Genomic DNA, 14943 nt, shown 5'->3' with positions numbered 1-14943 from the left:
GTGAAGCTGCGAAGCAGAAATTGGATTTAGAGGCACGGAATTTAGAGACGGAGCGAGAGGCTGCGAAGGAACGCTTGGAGTTAGAGGCGCGGAACTTGCAGCTACAAATCCTCCGAGTGACCGTGGAGAGCGTAGCGTCTCATCGACCAGCTCCATTAACCCGCACAGCCTCATACCACAGTTCAATGAAGCGCGGGATGACCTCGATGCCTACTTAAAGAGGTTTGAGCATGTGGCCACGGGGCAGGGCTGGCCAAAAGAAAAGTGGGCAACGGCGTTGAGCTTGTGCCTTGGTGGCGAAGCACTTAGGGTCTTCGGTCGGCTCTCGCCTGAGGATTCAGTGGACTATGACAAAGCGAAGCTTGCCTTGCTTCAGAGGTTTAGGTTCACCGCGGAAGGGTACCGGGAAAAGTTTCGCCAGAGCAAGCCCCAGGATGGCGAAACGGCCTCGCAATATGCTGCCAGGTTGTTTAGCTTCTTTGACCGTTGGGTCGAGATGCGGGGAGCAGGCCGCACTTTTGAGGTGGTTCGCGAGATGGTCGTGAGCGAACAATTTCTGAACAACTGTCATTCTCGTTTAGCCCTTTTCTTACGTGAGCGGGAGGGCAAGACAGTTGCCAAGCTGGCGGAGGCTGCCGATCATTTTCTTGAAGCACAGCGGCAAAATAACTTGTTGTTCTTCAAAGAACAGGGGGAGCATACGATGAATAAAGCCAAGGACGAGGTTTCAGGTTCACAATCTCGCCTGCGGTGTTTTCTTTGCGAGAAGACTGGGCACAAGGCGGCGGATTGTCGGACGAAGCCGAAGCAATCGTATTGCACCTGGTGCCGCGAGGTAGGACATGATGCCCAGTCGTGCAAAGCTAAGAGGCCAGGAGACCGTGAGGAGTCCTCCTGTTGCATGACACCTCGACATTCACATCCCGATAACCCTGCAGAGGTAACGCGCGTAAAGGGCCAGTTGGGGGAGATGGTCTGTCCTTCCAACCCGGTGGAAACTGCTATGCCCGTGGCGCACGGTGAGGTGTTCGGCCAGCATGGTTCGGTATTACGGGATACGGGCAGCACCGGTATTGTTGTGCGTGAGTCTCTTGTACCGCCAGCGGCACTAACAGGGAAAAAGGCTACATTATTCTTGGCCAATGGGACCCGTGTAGAAGTTCCGGAAGCGGAGGTGGTGATTTCTTCTCCATACTTCTCGGGTAAGGCCATCGCGCGCTGCTTGTCTACACCCTTATACGACATTATAATAGGCAATGTCCCCGGGGCTAAACCTCCATTCCCGGTTGACCCGCCAGTTCTCACTGATCAGGCAGTTTCCCTTGCCATCACGAGTTCGGTCGATGTTCCTTCCCTCACGATGACAGCAAAGGTTTCAGTGAATAGTAAAAGCCCCACTCTGAACACACTCCACTTGTCACGGCCGGAGTTTCGCCTCAAACAGGAAGAAGACCCGACTTTAGAGGTGTGTCGCAGGAAGTTGGGGCAAATATTTCATGGCAAGGGACAGACCGCCCACTCCTTTGATACTGATGACGGTGTTCTCTTCCGGACATACCAATTGTGTCCCGGCCAAGTCGTTGAGCAAGCGGTGGTACCGAAGGGCTTACGCACGCAAGTTCTTAAGTTGGCACATAAGAGTGCATTACCCGGCCATCATGGAATACGGCAAACAATAGCTAGGGTGCTCAGTGAGTTTTACTGGCCCGGTGTACAGGCCGACATTAAGAGTTATGTCAGATCGTGTGACATGTGTCAGCAGACTGTGTCGAAGGCAAGGGAGAACAGAGTGAATAACATCATAGGACGGGAACATGTAAAATCATGGTGGAAACCGAGGTCGGTTTGGAGTAAACGGTTTCACAAAGGAAAACGGAAGTACTAGCAGGAAAAGTTCTCGCGACGGTGAAGTGGTTCGATGTGAACAATGGAATACGGAAGAATGTAGCCCACACCTGTTCTTGTTGGAATTGTTTTTGTTTGTTCATGTTTGTTTTTGAGTGTCGGCTATCTACTTTTTATGCTTTCCGTGTTTCTTTGCCCTCTATGGACGCTTTACGTTGACTTTCCAAGTGCTCTCTGTGCTGTGTGTGCGAAGGTCTGAGAACGCTTCGAACATTGACGACCGTCGTATTGTGTGTGGTGTGTAGTGTGCGCGCTGTGGTGCGGTGTTCTGTGTTGCGATCGTCGAACGCGTCTGGTGTCGCTCTCCTGAAGTTGAGTTCTTTCCCTTGGAAAAAACTTCCGAAGAGGGGGCCTTCTGTAAGGAGATAGCGCCACCCAGCGGCGTTCGTGAGGAGAAGAAGACAAAGCACGAGGAGCGCGTGCGGAGGGGAACGCGGGGCAGGTCGAAGAGGATTACGTGGCAGAGAAGAGAAGAGCGCGGTGGGCGACGGACGTGGACGAGTTCTGCTGGCTCCCCGAGTTCCGGGCTTGGGCCTTAGCCGCAGACGTCCGGGCCACCAGACCTGGACATCCATCGTCGAGAGCCTCAACCACCAGGCCCAGGCGCCACTCTTCTCCGACCACCCGTCAGCTGCTCCACACAGGCCGCCTCTGGCGCCTACGTGACCTTTTCCGGGTTACCAGACCTGGGAACCGTGCCGGGTGCCCACGAACGCTGACGCTGCGGTAGCCTTTCATCGACGTTGGAACGCCAAGAGACTCCTTGACTGCCCGACACCCAGCCAGTCCTCCCCGCTCGTTGCTCGAATAAGACAAGTAGTGTGAACTTTCCTCTTTGACTCTTTTTCCTGTATTTATCATAAGCACTTTGTTCTGTTCCCCCGTGTGTTTTTTCCGTGTATTGTTGCGTTGTTCTCTTGTTCCTTTCCTTTCTTCTCGCTCATATTGTAATTGGTTTCCTTTCCGTTAAAAGCCGCCTCGTTTATTGTTTGTACTTTGGTGTTTGTTGAAAATAAGACCTGCAATCATCTCTCACGGAGTCCTCACAACCACATTCACAAAGTTGGCACATTTATATGCAATACTAAATCATTTTCCGATTCATTCCTTCCCCGCACATCAGTAGACTGGAATCGCCTTCCCTCCTCTGTTGCAATGATCACCCAACCTTCATTATTTCAGTCAGCCATACGCAATATGTAGCTACTAACAAATTTTTTACTGTATAACAGATCACCTTCCTAGTTCTTTCATTTTTATTTTTGCTTTTTTGTGTACTGACATGTGATATTACAATTAGAAACTGCCTCTTAGGTTGCAATCATTCATCCTGTTGTATGCCCGCACACTTGACACTGTTCCAGTTATATTCCAGACATTCACGTTATTTGTTACTTATATTGTGAAATTTTTGCTGTGTTCGTATATATCGTTGTATTAACCCACTCCCCTCTGTAATGTTCCCACCCTGAGGGTATCAATATATAAAAAACAATAAAAAATTCAACATACTGAATGCCCTCCCTGATATTGTACAAAGAGCTGACCCATTGCCACCTTGGTACCACTTGCCTGCTGTATGTGAGCTCAAATTAACACACAGTCGTGAAATACTGATATCTAATGAACACATTATACAAGACTTCTTACCATTGAATGGGAAATACAGTGATCATGCAGCATTTTATACAGATGGTTCGAAAACAACGCTTTATGTTGGCTGTGCTGTAGTAGAAGACAAACGAGAAAAAATCGTAAGGTTGCCATATCCCGGGCGGTAGGAAAAATTCTCAAGAACAACGCTGAAAACAGTATAATTTATACAGGCTCCCTCAGCGCAATTGCATCAATACATCCTAAAAATGAAACAAAGCTTTTAATAGGAGACAGTGTTGCATCGCCGGCTGGCACACGCAGCCAGCCAAGCAAGCACGATGCCAGTAGCCGAACGAAGACGACACTGTAATAGATCAGTCGCAGCTATATATAGACGGCCAGGGCCACCCGTGGCGCCCTCCAGGACAGGTTAATATAACTATAACATCCGCCCTTCTTAAAAAATGAGCCCAGGTGGTGGCTCACTTGACTACTGTCAATCGTAGCAAAATTGCTGGTGGTTCCGTTCTCGCTGGTGATGCTTCAGCTGTGCTGCTTTGTGTTGGTGACGGTCCTGTTGTCGGAGGCGGCCCGAGGGAGCTCCAAGTAGCGCCGAACTGAAAACATGCGACGGCAGCGGGCAAATTAATGCTCAGGATGCTCCCTAAGGTACGCCACTAAACGCTCTCGTTTCCACCTGCGGCCATCTTCTAGTTCGTAGGTGTGTCGGCGCCGCTGCTTAACAACACTCAAGGGCTGGGAATACCTAATAGCTTGACCCGTACTCGGACTGGCTGAAGCGCCGCGTGCTTGGCAACTCGTCGCCCATCCGTGTAATGTTTGCTTGCTTGCTGAAGTTCGGCCACTATGTGCCGCACCGCTTGGAACTCAATGTCTGGCCTCTGGAATAACTGGGCACCCGGAGCTCCGACTAAATCCAGCTTAGTTCTTGGTTGACGATCATGCAGAAGCAGGGCAGGTTTTTCGCATGTCGTCATGTGTGGGGTCCACCGGTACACTCCAAGGTACTGGAGTTGGCATCCTTCAAGGGCCGCTTTTTCAGCAAACACACCTGGGCGTACTCCCTAAGCACACGGTTAACCCGTTCGATGTGCTGATTCGTTTGTGAATGGTAGACAGCGGTAAAAGTATACATTATACCTATTTCTTGCAGGAATTCTTGAAACCCGGTTGATATGAGCTAAGGTCCATGATCAGTCACAAGTTCTTTTGGGTAGCCTTCCCTGCTGAATGCACTGCGTAGAAATGATGCAACTTTAGAACAGGTGAGGTTAGCCGCGAGACGGACTTCGGACCATTTGCTAAAGTAGTCGATTAGTGTGATGGCAAACCGGTTATCTGCGTGTGCATACGGAAATGAGCCAACTATATCAATGCCTAATTTCTTTTATGGACATGAAGGGAACTTTACCGGCTGTAAACGGAGCACTAATGGTCACCCTGATTTGTCCACGTACTGACAGACAGCGCAAGACTGAATCAGATGTTCCACCTGCCTGCCCATACCTGGCCACCAGCACTTTTCACGTAACAGTTGTATCGTCCGTGAAATACCTGGGTGCGACTCATGAGCTGCTGTCAGGAGGCACCCAGTTAGCGCTGCGGGCACAACAAACTGATCGCAACGAAGAATTCCTCCAGCGAAAAACAGCTCGTCTCGGATGCGATGAAAGGGGTGTGCAACTGATGGTAGATCCTTACTTGAAGGCCATAAATATGTATTCTACTGCAAGGCATCCAGCAGGATTCGACCCCGTGAAGTTTCAGCAACGAACTCTTCATGGGTTATGCACGACGAAACAGTGCACACTGCTTCATCAGACCCTTCCGGCTCCATGTGCTCTACGAGTGCAGATTGGGGCACACACGACAGCGCATCCGCCACAACATTTTCACAGCCCTTCTGTATAGTTCCTATTGTATAGTTAAAATAGAGTAGCCGAGCATACCATTTTCCAGTTCTAAAGGGTCTGTGACCCACCCCTTTTGTTGTAAGCAGAGTTACCAGGGCCTGGTGATCTGTGCGCATAATAAACGAACGGCCCCCAAGGTACACATGCATATATACGCAAGACCATACACAGGAAAAGTTTCAAGCTCGCCAGTCGAATAGTTCTTTTGCGCGCAGCAGAAACCACTTCGTGACCACGCCGCTGCTGCAGTGCTGCTCTGAGGCCAGTTCCGGACGCATCAGTTGTAACGATGGTCTCAAGAGCAGGATCAAACAGCAGCAAGACCCTGCCAGACAAAAACGACACACATCATCAAAGCAAGTTTGGCACTTCGAATCCCACTGGAGCTCTGAATCTTTTTGCAGCAACTCATGAAGGAGTTCGACCATCTCGGCGTATCACGAAATGAATTTAGCTTATAGCCTGTTATTCAGCGAAAGGAAAGAAACGTTGCCTTGTCCATCGGAGCAGGCGCATTCTGAATGGCATCAGTGTTTCCTTGCAATGGTCGCACGCCCTTATCACTCAGCCAAGGAATGAAAGTTGGCTCACACTGAAAATGCACTTTTCATTCAACTACAGCCCGTTGTCACTGATGCGATGCAAAACTTCCCTAAGGTTCGCGTTATGTCCGTCAAGTGAGCTGCCAAAAACGACGATGTGATCTATGTAGCGGAAGATTTGTTAGCACGATTGTAAAATCATGGTCATCATTTTTTGAAAAGCTGCCGGCGCTGAAGCAAGACCGAAACATACACGTCGGAATCTGAACCCTTGGTCCGCAATAAACGCTATTAAATCTCGGCTCTCTGAGCTCACCGGAACTTGATACGCAGCAGTCAAATCCAATCTCTAAACGTATTTTCCATCGTGCAGCTTATTCAGGAGCTTTTGTCTGTGTGGTAGCAGGAACTTGTCGACGACAGTTGCCTTGTTGGGCTGACGTAAATCAACGCATAAGCGTACTGACCCGTAATTTTTCCGCCCAGTGACAAGCGGCGATACCCATTCAGAATGTCAGTTTTTTTAATGATAACCTCACGTTGAAGACGCTTTAGTTCCTCGGACACCCGGTCTTTTACTGCTAAAGGCAATCGCCGCAATTTCGCAGCTGGAGCTGCGCCTTCACGAAATCACACCTTGTGAATGAAGTTCTTTGCCCGACCCAGCTTCCCATCGAGCAAGTGTGCAAAGTCTGCGTGCAATTCGCTGGGAGGGTATTAGTCGCTCAAGTCGCACAACGAGGGTATTAGTGGTGTCAACGAAATAATCTTCAAGCTTTGCCATGACGATGTCGCATTCGTTCTGTTCGGTCGTTGTCTTATCGGCTGCTTACTTGCCTTGCTCTTCTCCTGCTGAAGCTGATGACTGTTCTTTCCCAATGCGTAGAAAATGCGCTGACCTTCCACGTCCAGGCAGTGCACCAAGAGCGCTTCCCGGCGAGCAGCAGGTTGGGCGCTATTCCCCGCTATTTTCGAACACCCTTCGCCGCTCCTTCCATGCAATGGCTGCCCTTCCCGGCGAGCAGCAGGATTTCCGGTGGCTGAAGCAGGCTCATCTGGTAGCTTATTCGCGTCCACTCCTACGCCACCCTCGTCGGCATCTGTTGGATCGCCGGCTAGCACGCGCAGCCAGCCAAGGAAGCACGATGCCAGTAGCCGAACGAAGAAAATAACCTTTAATCGATTAGTCGCGGCAATGTACGCACAGCCAGGTTCAACCGTGGCACCCTCCAGGACAGGTGAATATAACAATAAATCATAGTTCACAACGCACTAGCGGCCAAAACACAAGGTCTTAAAATTAAATTCTGCTGGGTTCCAAGCCATGTAAGAATCCGCGGTAACGAGAGAGCTGATGTGAGTGCCGCAGCCGCCTTTAAGGCTAAGCTGCACAAACTGATAATGTCTCATAACAATACTCTAAGATTCGTACAAAGAAATCTAAGAGAGAAATGGCCAGCAACATTTGAAAATGAAGCAAATAACAAGTTACACCGAGCGAAGACAGTTATAAAAGAATGAAAAACATCCGGTCATCAAGAGCGTTTGATTGAAGTAATTTTATGTCGCCTTCGTGTTCGACACACGCACTTAACACATACCTTCAGCCTTACAAAGACTGACAAACCTACATGCGCACGCTGCGGAAAGATGGTCATCACAAACCACATATCCCCCGCCGCGGTGGCTCAGTGGTTAATGTGCTCGGCTCCTGACCCGAAAGGTTGGGTTCGATCCCGGCTGCGGCGGCTGGAATTTCTTTGGAGGAGAAATTCTAGAGGCCCGTGTGCTGTGCGATGTCAGTGCACGTTAAAGAACCCCAGGTGGTCGAAATTTCTGGAGCCCTCCACTACGGCGTCTCTCTTAGCCTTAGTCGCTTTGGGACGTTAAACCCCAACAAACAAACAAACAAAACAAACCACATATCAGTATAATGTGTAAAACTTTATGAACTTAGAAACAAGAATTTCCCACAATTTTACGAATAGCACATCCCATTACACCCTTGCTTAGTCCTAAGAGAAAATTCACTAGTCAAAACCTCTTCTCTTGTTACGCCCCAAAAAGATGCAAACCCAAGCCGAAACCTTTTGTAGGGTTGCAAAATAATGTTTAAACTTCCTCACACGCAACGGACTTATTATTACTTTCGCTTGTCGCATGATAATTTAGCTGCCTGTGATAACTTACCTGCATGATAACTTAGCTGCCTTGGCTGCCTAGCTGCACAGACACACACACACAAACACACACACACAAGCACGCACGCACACTTGAAAACGTAATTAGGGTTTATTGACGTTTTGACTGGGGCCCATTCTTTTTTAGAACGGTACATGATTGTTCCATACCGATATTAAGAAGGGTTTCAAAGAGGATGCAACACTGCAACAGCCAAAGCAAAACAAAAACAAAAATGAAAAAGATGCAGAAATGGCATGTACGCGTGCTCAGCACGTGATGAGACACAGTCCAGACGGATGTGCAATTGCAACTGCCGCACTTCGAGCACACCACGGAACACTCAAACGCACACATTCGCTGAATGAGTGAGTAAATGTTTATTGAACACGAGGGTGCACACCAACCGAGTTGCCATTAGAGTGCAGTTTTCGCTATGTTCAATGTCCCTGGTACGCGGTGCGTTGGTCAAAACAAGTTTTCTGGAATTTAAAGATAATTTATTTGAATCCAGAAAACAGGCGTCATGCAATGCTTCAAGCATGCTTTATTATTTACTGTGGTTCTTGCCTTCTTGATTCCGTAGGGAGCTTAAGAGAGTTGCCGAACAGCTGCCGCCTTCCGCTTTTGATTACGCTCCACATTAAATACACGTGCTCTAACGCAGTATATACTAATGCCGCCGCTATGGGCGAGGGTGGCGCTGGTGAAAACTCTCGTGGCTAGCATACACGCAACACAAACGCCGTTGAAACCAAAAGATTGGACAGCCGCCGCTACAGCTAAGCTCGTGGGCCCCGCACAAAACAAAAAATTCGGAGAACATCAGTTCAGATCACACCGGCAGCATGTGGCGGTTTTTTCTTTCTGTTTATAAACAAAAATATTTTCGTCATGATATATTTACGCCATGAATTTTTATTCAAAGACGATCATAAATGAGGGAAAAATGATAAATTACCTACATCTCTGTACCAGTTGTTTTCGGTGACATCGGCCATCCTGTATATACATTTATCATTATATTTCAGCGATAATGCACTTGCACCATTAGATTGGTGTTGATTAAAACTGACAGTAAAATAAAAAACAGACAGATCGTCCTTTTGTCTTCCGTTTCAGTGAATGATGGCTGTATTCCCGTGCGCATATATATATATATATATATATATATATATAAGGGATAACAAAATCTTCAAGGCAACTGATTAAAAATATAATAAGTTGGGGAAGTCACATTGAAAAACTTAACAGATTTATTCAACGTTTCGACCAGGGACTGGTCTTTTTCAAGAATGATCATACAGTGCATGGAAGGGTCTTCTTATAGCAGTGAACATAGCTATGTTCACTGCTATAAGAAGACCCTTCCATGCACTGTATGATCATTCTTGAAAAAGACCAGTCCCTGGTCGAAACGTTGAATAAATCTGTTAAGTTTTTCAATGTGACTTCCCCAACTTATTATATATATATATATATATATATATATATATATATATATATATATAGCCAAGTATACGCTTCGTGACGTTTGGATCGGAAGACCGATCTTCTTCAGGAGTGATTTAATTTTGTTACTACATCCCCTTTTATAGGGGTGGCCGGCAAAGCACATGTGAGAAACACAAAGCACATAGCAGAGAAATACACATAAAAATATAGAGGGAGTGCGACCCACAGTCAAAAAAAAAGTACGATGAACATGTACTCAGTAAGAAAATACAACGTCCAGATGCGGCCTCTGCTTTGTTAAGCACCACAGGCTTGCATATTGACAGGCGGTGTTTCTCACCAGTTCTGTGCGCACCCCTATAAAAGGGGATGTAGTAACAAAGTAAAATCACTCCTGTAGAAGATCGGTCTTCCGATCGACACGTCGAGTCGAATAAATCTTTCCTTTAACGAAGCGTATACTTCGCTATATACTCCTGTAAGCAGTCAAGTACTTCATGCTCTCGCAACCTATATATATATATATATATTGTGACGCCCATGAAAAGGCAATACCCATTCTGCGTGGTCGGCGTCACACTTCTATCAGATGCCGGCGAATGATTCCGCATTTGTGCAGGCCATGAATTGCCGGAATCAGGCGGCAGGACGGGTATCGAGAAGGACCGGGTTGGTAGTCCGGACGCCGAGGATAGGTCAAGGAGCCGTACACACAAGAGAGGGACCGGGAGCAGGCTGCGCCGGCAAGTAGTCACCATACGAAGGACTGGGCCGAAAGTTCGTCGTATGTGGCCGGCACATGCTGGTAAAAGCCGGACCGGTGCTCCGGGGGCAATCGCGGTGTGTTGTTCGGCCGCAGCCCTCGGGGTACCCGGTGATCCTCAAAGTCCGCTGTGTTAACGTCCGTTGGCGGAGTAGGACGCGTGAGATACACAGGAGGGAGCTCTGATGAATTTCGAGTGAGTTCTAGTGACCTGGTTAACTCTTCGCGAACGATCTGGCGGATTGTGGAAGCCAGATCGTATGACGATGGTGTGTCTACAGCTGCCACCGTCGTCACCCCGGCCAAACGTCCCAATTTCGGTGTGATGCGACGCATTTTCAAAGTCTCGAACGTCCGGCAGTGCTTGATGACGTCAGACACGGACTCGAGACTTTCTTTTCCGATCAAAAAGTTGTAGACGTCTTCGGCGAATCCTTTGAGCAAATGGCCAACTTCGTATTCCTCTGTCATGGCAGGAGAGACGACCTTGCATAGCTTCACGATTTCCTCAATATATTTTGTGCATGTTTCACCGGGGAGCTGAGCCCTTTGCGCAAGTGTTTGTTCAGCCCGCTTCTTCTTCGCGACTGAATGACCGAAGCACTTCTTCAGCTCCTCTACAAAGCGGTCCCAAGTCGTGAGGGAATCCTCGTGGTTGTCAAACCATGTTAGGGCTGTGTCGGTTAGTGAAAACACGACGTTCGCGATATGGGCGGAGGAGTTCCACTTGTTGTAGAGACTCACCCGTAGGTAGTGGGTGAGCCATTCATCGACGTCGTCGCTAGATGAACCCGCGAATGACCGTGGCTCCCGGTAATGCTGCCACGAACTGCTGGGCACAGACCTCGAAGCGTCGCCGTCCAGGGACATCATTGGCATAGAAGGCGGCACAATATATGTATATATATATATATATATATATATATATATATATATATATATATATATATATATATATATATATATATATATATATCAGGGTACACGCTTTTTTATAAGAAACATTGATTGGACTCGACGTGTTGATCGGAAGAATGATCTTTCTCAAGATCGGTCTCAAGTGTCTTGAAGATCGGTCTTCCGATCGAAACGTCCACTCAAATAAATATGATTCTTTTAACGAAGCGTATACCTCGCTATATACTCTTTTAAGCAACCAAGTAATTCATGTCAATTCTCTCTCTCTCTCTCTCTCTCTCTATATATATATATATATATATATATATATATATATATATATATATATATATATATATATCAGGTTGGTATAGGGCGCTGGGTGCCAATCAATGTTGTCGTCGTTCCTTCTGTTACAAATATTTTTTTGTTATTTTTAGCGCTTAGTATTAACCGTGGCTCTCACTGTTCCGAAGTCTGTGAATGTTGCAGTGCAGTTGAAAAAGGCTGTTCCTTCAGCTGAAGCGTTGTGTAATAAACTTTGTAAGGTTTCTAATTTTTTGAGATATTTATATTCATAGGAAAGTCCAAAGAAACCACCTTAGATATATGTGTATACGATTTCTTGGCTGCCGAATTATCAATGTAAGAAAAAGTCACTATAAATTCGAAAACATGACCGCATTTAATTCAGGACGGAGGACCAGCATTTTCGATCGCACTAGAGCATTCAAAAGACTCAGCTTGTAAAGCGGGCGAGAGCTAGAGGAGTAGCGTAAAGCATCAGCGCAAACAGATGAATGAAACAGGGGAATGAAAGGTAAAAGACGAAAAGGAAGAAGAAACTCGAAGACAAGTTCAAAACGATATCCCCCAACGTGCAGGCAGGTGTTGGAAGGGAGCGAGCGGGGCAGGGGATAAGGAGGGAGCGGTGATGAAGCTAGAGAGAAGGGTAGGAGGGAGGCTTTGAAGTAATTCAACAGGCGGCCAAGGTGACAGAAAGTTCCTTTCCCGACCATTTCACGGCTGGAAACAGGGCAGTTGGGTGCGGCCTTCGCTCATTACCGGTTCCTCGGTAAATTGGGGAGGTGTTGCAAGCATCCGAGGCGAGCGGACGCGTGTCACATGCGCTCCGCAGTTTTGGGGCTTTTGGACCCGTTCAACCTGACTGGACCACCAAAATTTTGGCTGGGATCGACGCCGGAAGTGAAGAGGACCACGAGGACCCCAAATTCAAGCCGGTGATTCCAATATTTTGGATCTTGTCGGCATTTGAATTTTCCATGTGGCCGACCAGGCGTTAATCCTAACGAGGCTTAGCAAGAAAGCGGGGCTCCGCGGCCTCCCCGGCCTCGTCCCGAGGTAAAGAAGACCTGGAGCGATGTCCCGAGCAAGCGACCACAGCTACGACCGACCCTCAGCGACAGGCCCGACAAGATTTTCGGCCAACTCGCAAGAAATCATGGAGGAAGACCTCCAGGACACCACCGAAGCGACTCCCGAGCAACAGGTCCGAGGCGGACCCGCGGCGGCGGGCAGCCAAGCCCTAGGAAGCAGCACCCCATCGACGCAACGCTCACAAGCAACAATGGTGGAACCGACGCAGATTTGGAAATCGCCATGTCGAGAAGGCAGAAGAGACGCCAATGCAGCGATAACAAGCAGCAAGTTTTGGCTGGAACGAGCCTAGGGAACGGGCCTTCCCTAGGCGCGGCGAAGATCACAGATGGAACGCCAGCTGCGCCGGAGAGGAAAGAGAGAGTAGGAGCGCCGAGGCGGAGACTGCCGCCGCTCCCCAGACACGACCTTAAAATAGTCCTTCGGCCGAGGGGACTCGCTGTTAAAAACCTGTAGACGCACCAAGTGGCGCGGGCGGTAGTCGCGGCTACCGAACAAGGATGTAAGGCGGAGGACCTCATCATCCGACTGCGCAACGGATCGAACATCATCATCAGCAGCACCAACAACGAAGAAGCGGCCCAGAAGATTAGGCGCATCATGCAGCTGAGCTTCGGGGGCAAGAGCTACGCCGTCAATGCACACGTGGCAGCACCGGAAGGAACGCTGCGCGGGGTCGTCCACGGCGTGGACCCGGGAACCTCACCGGAAGAACTGAAGACCAACCTCAGAGTCCGCACGCAAGGCGTGAAGATCCTGGCAGCCAGAATGCTCGGGAAATCCAGCACGGCCGTCATCACCTTCGACGGCCCCATTCTCCCGAAACAGGTGCTGTACTACGGCGGGGAGATGTGGTGTTACCCGTACCGGCCCACGAGGCAGGTGTGCTACGCCTGCGGCCAACAGGGGCACCGAATGGACGTCTGCCCGAACCCGGACACCAGGACCTGCAGGCAGTGCGGATGCCAGAATCCGGCGGCAGGGCACCAATGCACACATCAAGTGCCTGCTGTGTGGCGGCGATCACGCGGTGGGCACGAGGGACTGCAAACAGCGCCTCAAGTCAGCGAGCGAGCTGCGGTGGGGACCCCAGCAGCGGCGCAGCCGAGGCCGCAGCCGGGGAAGAAGACCAAGATGGTTCCGGGACGAGAGCCAGGACCCGGGCCGGAGCAGCCGCGGCAGCAGCCGGAGCCAGAGCCGAGGGTACAACCGGGACGGGTCTTACCCACCCCTGGGCAACGCCGGCAAGCAACAGCCGCAGCAAAAGCAGCAGCCGGGCCAACAGAAGAAGAAGAGCGGCGGAGGTGTTAAGGTGAGCTGGGGAGACGGCCCTCCCAAATAACTTTTTGCCCCGCACTCTAACACTAACAACATACAAACCACACAAGACAAACAACTATTAGAAGAGATTACGAGCCTCAGGCGCGAACTCGTGTAAAGTCGCGAGGAAGCGAGGCAACTAAAGAAACAACTAAATGACATTATCAGAGAGAAACAAGAAATGAGGGCGGGTTATTCGCCGGCTAGAACGCTGACTCCACCACCTCAGGCGATGGACATGGCGCAACAAAACCACGAAGGGGGAAACCCCATTGATATAAAAAACCTTATAATGGCTCTACAGGGACAGATGCAGCAAATGCAAAGTGAACTGCAACAGACACAACAAAAGTTTGCCCTGCAAGAACAAAACTTTAGAACCTATGTTAAAAACCAGACCACGCAAAGAACCACCAACGACGCCAGAGACAGACTATTCAACGAACGCAGGTTCGGCGCAGAGACCCCCAACACAAACAATAACAAAACATGGCAGAACGCCACCAACAACTAGAACTTTGGCAATGGAACTGCAGGGGGTACAAGCGTAAGCAAGGCCTCCTGCAGTAATTCATATACACCAGAGGAACCCCACCGGATGTAATTATATTACAAGAAACAAACAACACCCCAACACTCAGGGGCTACACGTGTCAGGAAAGCGGTCGCACTGCGACCATCATAAGCAAACAAGTAGTAGCCATAGCACACAAAGAAATAGAGGACACCCAGGTCGAACACGTAATTACAGAGATAATCCCAAAAAGAAAACAAATTCCAAAAGCACCTATATCGTAAATCTATACAGCCCACCCAAGCAAACAGATGGGAACTTTATTAGGCTCTTTGCGGAGGCGAAAAAGTTGGCGGGACAAAACACCTTAATCATAGCGGGCGACTTTAACGCCAAGAGTCCGAGATGGGGCTCATTGCTGAGATGGAGATCATTGCT

General features: G+C 49.0%; 1 pseudogene; it reads left to right on the top strand.

The window, feature by feature from the left end:
• Window positions 1–12654: 12654 nt before the first annotated feature.
• Window positions 12655–14505, top strand: LOC149337731 (uncharacterized; annotated as a pseudogene).
• The last annotated feature ends 438 nt before the right edge of the window (window positions 14506–14943 follow it).

Source organism: Amblyomma mixtum, chromosome 7, assembly GCF_055824585.1.
Source record: "Amblyomma mixtum isolate Tamu chromosome 7, ASM5582458v1, whole genome shotgun sequence".
In the NCBI taxonomy this organism is placed as follows: Eukaryota; Metazoa; Arthropoda; class Arachnida; order Ixodida; family Ixodidae; genus Amblyomma; species Amblyomma mixtum.
The sequence above is the reverse complement of the archived record's forward strand: the minus strand, read 5'-3'. Positions and strand labels throughout refer to the sequence as shown.